Below are 13,645 nucleotides of genomic sequence, written 5' to 3'. Positions count from 1 at the left end.
TAGTCCAGTCCTCAACACTAGGGTTGAGCGAAACGGGTCGGCCATTTTCAGAAGTCGCCGACTTTTGGCAAAGTCGGGTTTCATGAAACCCGACCCCTGTGTGGGGTCGGCTGTTATGGACCTGGTGGTTAGGAGCACCCGAAGTGACCTGATGGTTAAAACAGAAAACCTGGGACAAGCTCTGAGGAGGTGGTAACTCTACTGACCGCAATCCCTAATCCTATCACACACACTAGAAATAGCCGTGGAGCGTACCTAACTCTCCCTAGACGCCTCTTCACAGCCTAAGAGCTAACTACCCCTAAAGATGGAAATAGCAGCCTACCTTGCCTCAGAGAAATTCCCCAAAGTAAAGGTAGCCCCCCACAAATAATAACTGTGAGTTAAGAGGGAAGTGACAAACACAGGAATGAAACAGATTTTAGCAAAGGAGGCCGAATCTTCTCTAGATAGACAGAGGATAGGAAAGGGAACTATGCGGTCAGTATGAAAAACTACAAAAACCACGCAGAGTGTGCAAAAAGACCTCCACACCGACTCATGGTGTGGAGGTGCAGCTCTGCACCCCCAGAGCTTCCAGCTAGCAAGGAAATATCATAATAGCAGGCTGGACTGAAACATAGCATGTACTGAAAAATATATTCAAAAACCAATGAACAGCAAATGACTAGCAAGGACTTAGCTTCTGCTGGAGTAGACAGGTCATCTGAGAAATCCAAGAGAGATCTGAACCAGTACTGAGACATTGACAGCTGGCATGAACTAACGACCTGGGCAGAGTTAAATAGGGAAGCCAGCAGCAGCAATAAACGAGGGCAGCTGAGAAAGCCAACCTCAAAGATCAGCAGTTCCACTCAAAGCCACCAGAGGGTGCCCAAGGACAGAACTCACCAAAGTACCATTCACGACCACAGGAGGGAGCCCGAGAACGGAATTCACAACAGTACCCCCCCCTTGAGGAGGGGTCACCGAACCCTCACCAGAGCCCCCAGGCTGATCAGGACGAGCCAAATGAAAGGCACGAACCAAATCGGCAGCATGGACATCGGAGGCAACAACCCAGGAATTATCCTCCTGACCATAGCCCTTCCACTTAACCAGGTACTGAAGCTTCCGTCTCGAAATACGAGAATCCAAAATCTTCTCCACCACATACTCCAACTCCCCCTCAACCAACACCGGAGCAGGAGGATCAACGGAAGGAACCATAGGCGCCACATATCTATGCAACAACGACCTATGGAACACATTATGGATGGCAAAAGAAGCTGGAAGGGCCAAACGAAACGGCACAGGATTGATAATTTCAGAAATCTTATAAGGACCAATGAAACGAGGCTTGAACTTAGGAGAAGAAACCTTCATAGGAACATAACGAGAAGACAACCAAACCAAATCCCCAACACGAAGTCGGGGACCAACACAGCGACGGCGGTTAGCAAAACGTTGCGCCTTCTCCTGAGACAACGTCAAATTGTCCACCACGTGAGTCCAAATTTGTTGCAACCTGTCCACCACAGAATCCACACCAGGACAGTCAGAAGGCTCAACCTGCCCTGAAGAAAAACGAGGATGAAAACCAGAATTACAAAAAAAAGACGAAACCAAAGTAGCAGAACTAGCCCGATTATTAAGGGCGAACTCGGCCAATGGCAAGAAGGTCACCCAATCATCCTGATCAGCAGAAACAAAGCATCTCAGATAGGTTTCCATGGTCTGATTGGTTCGTTCGGATTGGCCATTTGTCTGAGGATGGAACGCTGAAGAAAAAGACAAATCAATGCCCATCTTAGCACAAAAGGACCGCCAAAACCTAGAAACAAACTGGGAACCTCTGTCCGACACAATGTTCTCCGGAATGCCATGCAAACTAACCACATGCTGAAAAAATAATGGAACCAAATCAGAGGAGGAAGGCAATTTAGGCAAGGGTACCAAATGGACCATCTTAGAAAACCGATCACAAACCACCCAGATGACAGACATCCTTTGAGAGACAGGAAGATCAGAAATAAAATCCATGGAAATATGTGTCCAGGGCCTCTTCGGGACAGGCAAAGGCAAAAGCAACCCACTGGCATGAGAACAGCAAGGTTTGGCCTGAGCACAAGTCCCACAGGACTGCACAAAAGAATGCACATCCCGTGACAAGGAAGGCCACCAAAAGGACCTGGCAACCAAATCTCTGGTACCAAAAGTCCCAGGATGACCAGAAAAACACCGAACAATGAACCTCAGAAATAACCCTACTAGTCCATCTATCAGGGACAAACAGTTTCTCCACTGGACAGCGGTCAGGTCTATCAGCCTGAAACTCCTGCAGCACCCGCCGCAAATCAGGGGAGATGGCAGACAGAATCACCCCCTCTTTAAGAATACCAGCCGGCTCAGGGACTCACGGAGAATCAGGCAAAAAACTCCTAGAAAGGGCATCAGCCTTCACATTCTTAGATCCCGGAAGGTATGAGACCACAAAATCGAAACAGGAGAAAAACAGTGACCATCGAGCCTGTCTAGGGTCCAACCGCTTGGCGGACTCGAGGTAAGTCACATTCTTGTGATCAGTCAGGACCACCACGCGATGTTTGGCTCCCTCAAGCCAATGTCGCCACTCCTCAAATGCCCACTTCATAGCCAACAACTCTCGATTGCCGACATCATAATTACGCTCGGCAGGCGAAAACTTTCTAGAAAAGAAAGCACATGGCTTCATCAAGGAGCCATCAGAACTTCTCTGAGACAAAACAGCCCCTGCCCCAATCTCAGAAGCATCAACCTCGACCTGAAAAGGGAGCAAAACATCTGGCTGACGCAACACAGGGGCCAAAGTAAAACGACGTTTAAGCTCCTGAAAGGCCTCAACGGCCGCAGGGGACCAATTCACCACATCAGCGCCTTTCTTCGTCAAATCAGTCAAAGGCTTAACCACACTAGAAAAATTAGCGATGAAGCGACGGTAAAAATTAGCAAAGCCCAGGAACTTCTGAAGACTCTTCACAGATGTAGGTTGAGTCCAATCATAAATGGCCTGAACTTTAACAGGATCCATCTCGATAGTAGAAGGGGAAAAAATGAAGCCCAAAAATGAAACCTTCTGAACTCCAAAGAGGCATTTAGAGCCCTTCGCAAACAATGCATTAGCACGAAGGACCTGGAACACCATCCTGACCTGCCTTACATGAGACTCCCAATCATCCGAAAAGACCAAAATATCATCCAAATATACGATCATGAACCTATCCAGATACTTCCGGAAGATGTCGTGCATAAAGGACTGAAACACAGATGGAGCATTAGAAAGCCCGAATGGCATCACCAGGTACTCAAAATGGCCCTCGGGCGTATTAAATGCTGTTTTCCATTCATCGCCCTGTTTAATACGCACAAGATTATACGCCCCTCGAAGGTCAATCTTGGTAAACCAACTAGCCCCCTTAATCCGAGCAAACAAATCAGACAACAGAGGCAAAGGGTACTGAAATTTGACCGTGATTTTATTGAGAAGGCGATAATCTATACAGGGTCTCAGAGAGCCATCCTTCTTGGCCACAAAAAAGAACCCTGCTCCCAACAGCGACGAAGACGCGTGAATATGCCCTTTCTCCAAGGACTCCTTTACATAACTCCGCATAGCGGCATGTTCTGGCACAGATAAATTGAACAGTCGGCCCTTAGGGAACTTACTACCAGGAATCAAATTAATAGCGCAATCACAGGCCCTATGAGGAGGTAGGGCACTGGACTTGGGCTCATCAAATACATCCTGGTAATCCGACAAAAACTCAGGGACTTCAGAAGGAGTGGAAGAAGAAATTGACATCAAAGGAACATCACCATGTATCCCTTGACAACCCCAACTAGACACAGACATTGATTTCCAATCCAGTACTGGATTATGAACCTGTAACCATGGCAAACCCAACACGACAACATTATGCAAATTATGCAACACCAAAAAGCGAATATTTTCCTGATGTGCGGGAGCCATGTACATGGTCAGCTGAGTCCAGTACTGAGGTTTATTCTTGGCCAATGGCGTAGCATCAATTCCCCTTAAGGGAATAGGACTCTGCAAAGGCTCCAAGGAAAAACCACAGCGCCTGGCAAACTCCAAGTCCATCAAGTTCAGGGCAGCGCCCGAATTCACAAATGCCATAACAGAGTAGGACGACAGTGAGCAAATCAGAGTAACAGATAAGAGAAATTTAGGCTGCAAAGTACTAATGGTGACAGACCTAGCGAACCTCTTAGTGCGCTTAGGACAATCAGAGATAGCATGAGAGGAGTCACCACAGTAAAAACACAGCCCATTCTGATGTCTGTGTTCTTGCCGTTCAGCTCTGGTCAAAGTCCTATCACATTGCATAGGCTCAGGCCTCCGCTCAGAGGACACCGCCAAATGGTGCACAACTTTGCGCTCATGCAAACGCCGATCAATCTGAATGGCCAAAGACATTGACTCATTCAGACCAGCAGGCGGGGGGAACCCCACCATAACATCCTTAAGGGCTTCAGAAAGACCCTTTCTGAAAATTGCTGCCAGGGCACACTCATTCCATTGAGTAAGCAAAGACCACTTTCTAAACTTCTGGCAATATACTTCTGCCTCATCCTGACCCTGACATAGAGTCAGCAAGATCTTTTCTGCCTGATCCACAGAATTAGGTTCGTCATACAGCAATCCAAGCGCTAGAAAAAATGCATCCACATTAAGCAATGCAGGATTTCCTGGCTCAAGGGAGAATGCCCAGTCTTGCAGGTCACCACGCAACAAAGAAATAATAATCTTTACTTGCTGAATGGGATCACCAGAGGAGCGGGGTTTCAGAGCAAGAAACAGTCTGCAATTATTTTTGAAATTCAAAAATTTAGATCTATCCCCAGAAAACAAATCAGGAATTGGAATTCTAGGCTCTAACATCGGAATCTGAACTACATAATCTTGAATACTCTGTACCCTAGCAGTGAGTTGATCCACACAAGAGGACAAACCTTGAATATTCATTTCTACACCTGAGTCCTGAACCACCCAGAGGTTAAGGGGAAAAGAAAGACAAAACAAGCTGCAAAGAAAAAAAAATTGACTCAGAACTTCTCTTATCCCTCTTTTGAGATGCATTAACACTTTGCGGGCCAGCTGTACTGTTATGGACCTGGTGGTTAGGAGCACCCGAAGTGACCTGATGGTTAAAACAGAAAACCTGGGACAAGCTCTGAGGAGGTGGTAACTCTACTGACCGCAATCCCTAATCCTATCACACACACTAGAAATAGCCGTGGAGCGTACCTAACTCTCCCTAGATGCCTCTTCACAGCCTAAGAGCTAACTACCCCTAAAGATAGAAATAGCAGCCTACCTTGCCTCAGAGAAATTCCCCAAAGTAAAGGTAGTCCCCCACAAATAATAACTGTGAGTTAAGAGAGAAGTGAAAAACACAGGAATGAAACAGATTTTAGCAAAGGAGGCCGAATCTTCTCTAGATAGACAGAGGATAGGAAAGGGAACTATGCGGTCAGTATGAAAAACTACAAAAACCATGCAGAGTGTGCAAAAAGACCTCCACACCGACTCACGGTGTGGAGGTGCAGCTCTGCACCCCCAGAGCTTCCAGCTAGCAAGGAAATATCATAATAGCAGGCTGGACTGAAACATAGCATGTACTGAAAAATATATTCAAAAACCAATGAACAGCAAATGACTAGCAAGGACTTAGCTTCTGCTGGAGTAGACAGGTCATCTGAGAAATCCAAGAGAGATCTGAACCAGTACTGAGACATTGACAGCTGGCATGAACTAACGACCTGGGCAGAGTTAAATAGGGAAGCCAGCAGCAGCAATAAACGAGGGCAGCTGAGAAAGCCAACCTCAAAGATCAGCAGTTCCACTCAAAGCCACCAGAGGGTGCCCAAGGACAGAACTCACCAAAGTACCATTCACGACCACAGGAGGGAGCCCGAGAACGGAATTCACAACAGTCGGCCATGAGGTCGGCGATCTTCTGAATCTGGTATCGGAATTCCGATACTGAGTTCCGATATGTTTGCGATATCGGGAATCGGTATCGGAATCCATATTTAAGTGTAAAATAAAGAATCAAAATAAAAAATATTGATATACTCACCCTCGGACGCGCCCTGGTACTAATCGGCAGGCTTCCTTCCTAAGAATGAGCGCGTGAATGACCTGCGGTGAAGTCGCGGCTTGTGAATGGTCGCAAGCGATCACATGGACAAGCCGCGACGTCATCTAAGGTCCTTCACGCGCTCATTCTTAGGAAGGAAGGCTGCCAGAAAGTAGCAGGGCGCGTCCGAGGGTGAGTATATTCCTATTAGGTATATACTCACCGTCGGACGCGCCCTGCTTCCGACCGCCATCTTACTGCTGCTGATCTGAGCGTAGGGAGAGGTTGCTGCAGCTTCTTCGGAAGCAGGGATAGTGATAGGCAGGGTACATAAAGCCACAAACTGCTTGTGCTGTAGCGATTTCCACTGTCCAATACCACCTTTTGTTTGCAGGACAGTGGAAGCTACATTTTTTTTTTCTCAGCGCTGTAGCTCATTGGGCTGCCCTAGAAGGCTCCCTGATAGCTGCGTTGCTTTGTGTGTACGCCGCTGTGTAAACCAACTGCTTTTTTCAAAGCACAAATCCTGTTTTTCCTTCCTTTCTGCACAGCTATCTTGTGTGTTTGTCCACACTTTTGTGTGCAGCAGTCCTTTTACAGCTGCCTGCCATACTTTTCTGAGATAACTGCAGGGAGATAAATATTGGCAAGTCTGCCTCTGTGCCATTACTGTGTGTGGCATCTCTCTCTCATTGTGTGGCACCGAAAACACTGTGTAATACTTGTCCTTTTTTTTTTTTTTCTAAATTCTCCCTTTTCAAAAAAAAAAATTAGTGGGAGATAAATATTGTCAAGTCTGCCTCCGTGCCATTGCTGTGTGTGGCATCTCTCTCTCATTGTGTGGCACTGAAAACACTGTGTAATACTTGTCCTTTTTTTTTTTTTTTCAAAATTCTCCCTTTTCCAAAAAAAAAAATTAGTGGGAGATAAATATTTGTCAAGTCTGACTCCGTGCCATTGCTGTGTGTGGCATCTCTCTCTCATTGTGTGGCACCGAAAACACTGTGTAATACTTGTCCTTTTTTTTTTTTTTTCTAAATTCTCCCTTTTCCCAAAAAAAAATTAGTGGGAGATAAATATTGTCAAGTCTGCCTCAGTGCCATTGCTGTGTGTGTCATCTCTCTCTCATTGTGTGGCACCGAAAACACTGTGTAATACTTGTCCTTTTTTTTTTTTTTCTAAATTCTCCCTTTTCCAAAAAAAAAAATTAGTGGGAGATAAATATTTGTCAAGTCTGACTCCGTGCCATTGCTGTGTGTGGCATCTCTCTCTCATTGTGTGGCACTGAAAACACTGTGTAATACTTGTCCTTTTTTTTTTTTTTTCTAAATTCTCCCTTTTCCCAAAAAAAAATTAGTGGGAGATAAATATTGTCAAGTCTGCCTCAGTGCCATTGCTGTGTGTGTCATCTCTCTCTCATTGTGTGGCACCGAAAACACTGTGTAATACTTGTCCTTTTTTTTTTTTTCTAAATTCTCCCTTTTCCAAAAAAAAAAATTAGTGGGAGATAAATATTTGTCAAGTCTGACTCCGTGCCATTGCTGTGTGTGGCATCTCTCTCTCATTGTGTGGCACCGAAAACACTGTGTAATACTTGTCCTTTTTTTTTTTTTTTCTAAATTCTCCCTTTTCCCAAAAAAAAATTAGTGGGAGATAAATATTGTCAAGTCTGCCTCAGTGCCATTGCTGTGTGTGTCATCTCTCTCTCATTGTGTGGCACCGAAAACACTGTGTAATACTTGTCCTTTTTTTTTTTTCTAAATTCTCCCTTTTCCAAAAAAAAAAATTAGTGGGAGATAAATATTTGTCAAGTCTGACTCCGTGCCATTGCTGTGTGTGGCATCTCTCTCTCATTGTGTGGCACTGAAAACACTGTGTAATACTTGTTCTTTTTTTTTTTCTTTTTCTAAATTCTCCCTTTTCCAAAAAAAAATTAGTGGGAGATAAATATTGTCAAGTCTGACTCCGTGCCATTGCTGTGTGTGGCATCTCTCTCTCATTGTGTGGCACTGAAAACACTGTGTAATACTTGTTCTTTTTTTTTTCTTTTTCTAAATTCTCCCTTTTCCCCAAAAAAAATTAGTGGGAGATAAATATTGTCAAGTCTGACTCCGTGCCATTGCTGTGTGTGGCATCTCTCTCTCATTGTGTGGCACTGAAAACACTGTGTAATACTTGTCCTTTTTTTTTTTTTCTAAATTCTCCCTTTTCCCCAAAAAAAATTAGTGGGAGATAAATATTGTCAAGTCTGACTCCGTGCCATTGCTGTGTGTGGCATCTCTCTCTCATTGTGTGGCACTGAAAACACTGTGTAATACTTGTCCTTTTTTTTTTTTTTTTTCTAAATTCTCCCTTTTCCAAAAAAAAAATTTGTGGGAGATAAATATTGTCAAGTCCGACTCTGTGCCATTGCTGTGTGTGGCATCTCTCTCTCATTGTGTGGCACTGAAAACACTGTGTAATACTTGGCCATTTTTTTGGGGGGGGGTACATTCTCCCTTTTCAAAAAAAAAAAAATATTGGGAGATAAATATTGGCAAGTCTGCCTCCGTGCCATTGCTGTGTGTGGCATCTCTCTCTCATTGTGTGGCACTGAAAACACTGTGTAATACTTGTCCTTTTTTTTTTCTAAATTCTCCCTTTTCCAAAAAAAAAATTAGTGGGAGATAAATATTGTCAAGTCTGACTCCGTGCCATTGCTGTGTGTGGCATCTCTCTCTCATTGTGTGGCACTGAAAACACTGTGTAATACTTGGCCATTTTTTTTGGGGGGGGTACATTCTCCCTTTTCAAAAAAAAAAAATTATTGGGAGATAAATATTGGCAAGTCTGCCTCCGTGCCATTGCTGTGTGTGGCATATCTCTCTCATTGTGTGGCACTGAAAACACTGTGTAATACTTGTCCTTTTTTTTTTTTTTTTTTTTATAAATTCTCCCTTTTCCAAAAAAAAAATTAGTGGGAGATAAATATTGTCAAGTCTGACTCCGTGCCATTGCTGTGTGTGGCATCTCTCTCTCATTGTGTGGCACCGAAAACACTGTGTAATACTGGGCCTTTTTTTTGGGGGGGGGGGTAAATTCTCCCAGAAAAAAAAAAAATAGTGGGGGATTAAGATTGGCATTTCTGCTTGAGTGCTGGGCCTGTGTGTGCCATCTGTCTCAAATTATTGGGCCACAGAAAACCTAGTGTGTAACATTGGGCCTGATTTTCCTTTGAGTGTCAGGCACCTATAAAGGTATATATAAATCCTACAGAAGTTTGAGTTCACCTTATAAGTTGTTTTACAGTAACAAATAGTGTTACTTTGGTTACGTTTTGCAAGCAATGAGGAAGTCTAGTGGAAGAGGTCGTGGCCGTGGGCGGTCATTGTCAGCTGGTAATGATGGTAGTGGTGGTGGAGCATCAGGTGGTCGTGGTAAAAGCAGTACAGCACCTAAGTCTCGAGTTGTTGAGCCAGGTTCCTTGTCTGGCTACACAAGGCCTCGAACGCTCTCTTTTCTGGGAGTAGGAAAACCACTTTTGAAGCCGGAGCAGCAGGAACAAGTATTGGCTTTCATTGCTGACTCTGCCTCTAGCTCTTTCGCCTCCTCCTCGGAAAGTGCCAAATGTCAGAGCAGTGCATCGTCAGTGGATGCTCCCGGTCAGGGACAAGTCGCTTCCTTGTCTTCTTCACCCAGAACAAGAGAGAAGGATGCGTCAGGAGACACAACGGGTTACTCCATGGAGCTCTTTACACATACCGTTCCTGGGTTAGACAGTGAAACAGTTAACAGGCCTTGTCCATTAGAAGTTGAATCGGACATGGAGTGCACTGATGCACAGCCACAGCCAGATTACTATGCTGTTCCTTTGATTCAGACCAGAACATTGCCCTCGCAGTGTACTGAGGCAGAATCAAACCCAGCGGAGACTATGGTGCCCCGTCACGGACGCTATACCACCGGCTTACACGGTGACACAGATGAAATCGCACACGACATAGAAGAGGAGGTCATAGATGACCCAGTTGTGGACCCCGATTGGCAGCGATTGGGGGAACAGGGTGCAGGCGGCAGTAGTTCTGAAGCGGAGGAGGAGGAGCCGCAGCAGGCATCAACATCACAACAGGTTCCATCTACCGGGCCCGTATCTGGCCAAAAACGCGTGGCAAAACCAAAACCAGTTGGAGGACAGCGTGGCCATCCGGTTAAAGAAGCTCAGTCTTCAATGCCTGAAAAGGTATCCGATAGTAGAAAGAGTGCAGTCTGGCATTTTTTTAAACAACATCCAAATGATCAGCGCAAAGTCATCTGTCAAAAATGTTCAACAACCTTAAGCAGAGGTCAGAATCTTAAAAGTCTAAATACAAGTTGCATGCATAGACATTTATCCACCATGCATTTGCAAGCCTGGACTAACTACCAAACGTCCCTAAAGGTTGCAGCACCCTCGGCCAATGAAGCTAGTCAGCAACGCTACATCCCTTCCCTCCCTGTAAGCCGACCATTTCCCACACCACCTGCAGTATCTGTGCAGCTTTCGTCGCCAGGCCAAAGCAGTCAGGGAATCACCAGGTTAGTAGTAGGAAACACTGCATGTAGGGCACCGGCAAGAATACCATCTCCAACCCTCTCTCAGTCACCCATGTCCACCGGCACCACCGCTAGTTCCACGATCTCCAGCTCTCCAGTCCAGCTCACCCTACATGAGACTCTTGTTAGGAAAAGGAAGTACTCATCCTCGCATCCGCGTACACAGGGTTTGAACGCCCACATTGCTAGACTAATCTCATTAGAGATGATGCCCTACCGGTTAGTTCAAAGCGAAGCTTTCAAAGCACTGATGGACTACGCTGTACCACGCTACGAGCTACCCAGTCGGCACTTCTTTTCAAGAAAAGCCATCCCAGCCCTCCAACAGCATGTTAAAGACCGCATCGTCCATGCACTCAGGCAGTCTGTGACTACAAAGGTGCACCTGACAACAGATGCATGGACCAGTAGGCATGGCCAGGGACGTTACATGTCCATCACGGCACACTGGGTGAATGTGGTGGATGCAGGGTCCACAGGGGACAGCAATATTGGGACAGTTTTGCCTAGTCCACGGTCAAGGAAAGAGTTGGCTGTAGGCGTTTGCCCCCCCTCCTCCTCTTCCTCCTCCTCATGCAGAAGCGAGAGCTCGTCCACACACCCCAGTCGCACATCCACTCCATCTGCAGCTGCCACTGTTGCACACCAGGTGTGCCATTATGGGACAGCTAGTGGCAAGCGTCAGCAGGCTGTATTGGCAATGAAGTGTTTGGGTGACAACAGACACACCGCGGAAGTTCTGTCCGAGTTCTTGCAGAATGAAACTCAGTCATAGCTGGGCACTGTACATCTTGAGGCAGGCAAGGTTGTGAGTGATAACGGAAGGAATTTCATGGCTGCCATAGCCCTTTCCCAACTGAAACACATTCCTTGCCTGGCTCACACCTTAAACCTGGTGGTGCAGTGCTTCCTGAAAAGTTATCCGGGGTTACCCGACCTGCTCCTCAAAGTGCGCAGACTTTGCTCGCATATCCGCCATTCGCCCGTACACTCCAGCCGTATGCAGAACTATCAGCGGTCTTTGAACCTTCCCCAGCATCGCCTAATCATCGACATTTCAACAAGGTGGAACTCCACACTGCACATGCTTCAGAGACTGTGCGAACAGAGGCGTGCTGTTATGTTTTTGTGGGAGGATACACATACACGGGCAGGCAGTTGGATGGCAGACATGGAGTTGTCAGGTGTGCAGTGGTCGAAGCTACAAGACCTGTGTCAAGTCCTTCAGTGTTTTGAGGAATGCACACGGCTGGTTAGTGCAGACAACGCCATAATAAGCATGAGCATCCCCCTAATGCGTCTGCTAATGCAAAGTTTGACGCACATAAAGGAGCAGGCGTCTGCAGCCGAGGAAGAGGAAAGCCTTGATGACAGTCAGCCATTGTCTGGTCAGGGCCGTGTAGAGGTCGCGGTAGCGGGCGAAGAGGAGGAGGAGGATGATGGGGATGAGTACTTTTTTAATGAGGAAGCTTCTCCTGGGCCAACAGAAATTAGTGGCGTTGCAAGGCCGGGTTCTATTTTTTTAAGGGAGACAAGTGACGTAGATTTGCCTGTAACTGCCCCTCAAACCAGCACAACCGCAGATTTGCCAACAGGAACTTTGGCCCACATGGCGGATTATGCCTTACGTATCCTCAAAAAGGACCCACGCATTACTAAAATGATGAGCGATGACGATTACTGGTTGGCCTGCATCCTTGACCCTCGCTATAAAGGAAAATTGCAAAATATTATGCCACATGAGAACCTCGAACAAATCTTAGCAACCAAACAAGCTACTCTTGTAGACCGTTTGATTCAGGCATTCCCAGCACACAGCGCCGGTGATGGTTCTCACACAAGCTGCAGGGGGCTACATGGCAGAGGTGTTAGGGGTGCACAGATCAGAAGTGGCGTTGGACAGAGGGGTTTTCTGACCAGGTTGTGGAGTGATTTCGCAATGACCGCAGACAGGACAGGTACTGCAGCATCTATTCAAAGTGACAGGAGACAACATTTGTCCAGTATGGTTTGCCTTTTTCTTCCGCATTTCATCCTCAGACAAATGGCCAGACCGAGCAAACTAATCAGACTTTGGAAACTTATTTGAGATGCTTTGTGTCTGCTGATCAGGATGATTGGGTGGCTTTCTTGCCATTGGCCGAGTTTGCCCTTAATAATCGGGCTAGTTCGGCTACCTTGGTTTCGCCCTTCTTTTGTAATTTTGGTTTTCATCCTCGTTTTTCTTCGGGGCAAGTTGAACCTTCTGATTGTCCTGGTGTGGATTCTGTGGTTGACAGGTTGCAGCAGATTTGGGCTCATGTGGTGGACAATTTGATGTTGTCTCAGGAGGAGGCTCAGCGTTTTGCTAACCGTCGTCGGTGTGTTGGTTCCCGGCTTCGGGTTGGGGATTTGGCCTGGTTGTCTTCCCGTCATGTTCCTATGAAGGTTTCTTCCCCTAAGTTTAAGCCTCGGTTTTTTGGTCCTTATAGGATTTCTGAGATTATCAATCCGGTGTCTTTTCGTTTGGCCCTTCCAGCCTCTTTTGCCATCCATAATGTTTTCCATAGATCTTTATTGCGGAAATATGTGGTGCCCGTTGTTCCCTCTGTTGATCCTCATGCTCCTGTGTTGGTTGATGGGGAGTTGGAGTATGTGGTTGAGAAGATTTTGGATTCTCGCTTTTCGAGGCAGAGGCTTCAGTACCTTATCAAATGGAAGGGTTATGGCCAGGAGGATAATTCTTGGGTTTTTGCCTCTGATGTCCATGTTGCTGATTTGGTCCGTGCCTTTCATCTGGCTCATCCTGATCGGCCTGGGGGCTCTGGTGAGGGTTCGGTGACCCCTCTTCAAGGGGGGGTACTGTTGTGAATTCTGCTCTTGGGCTCCCTCCGGTGGTTGTTGGTGGTAGTGCAGTTGTCTTGGGGTTGTAATCCAGGGCAGGTGTTTCTGCTGATTGCAGCTCTATTAGG

This window comes from Ranitomeya variabilis, chromosome 1 (genome assembly GCF_051348905.1).
Source record: "Ranitomeya variabilis isolate aRanVar5 chromosome 1, aRanVar5.hap1, whole genome shotgun sequence".
Lineage (NCBI taxonomy): Eukaryota > Metazoa > Chordata > Amphibia > Anura > Dendrobatidae > Ranitomeya > Ranitomeya variabilis.
Note: the sequence above shows the minus strand (reverse complement) of the source record.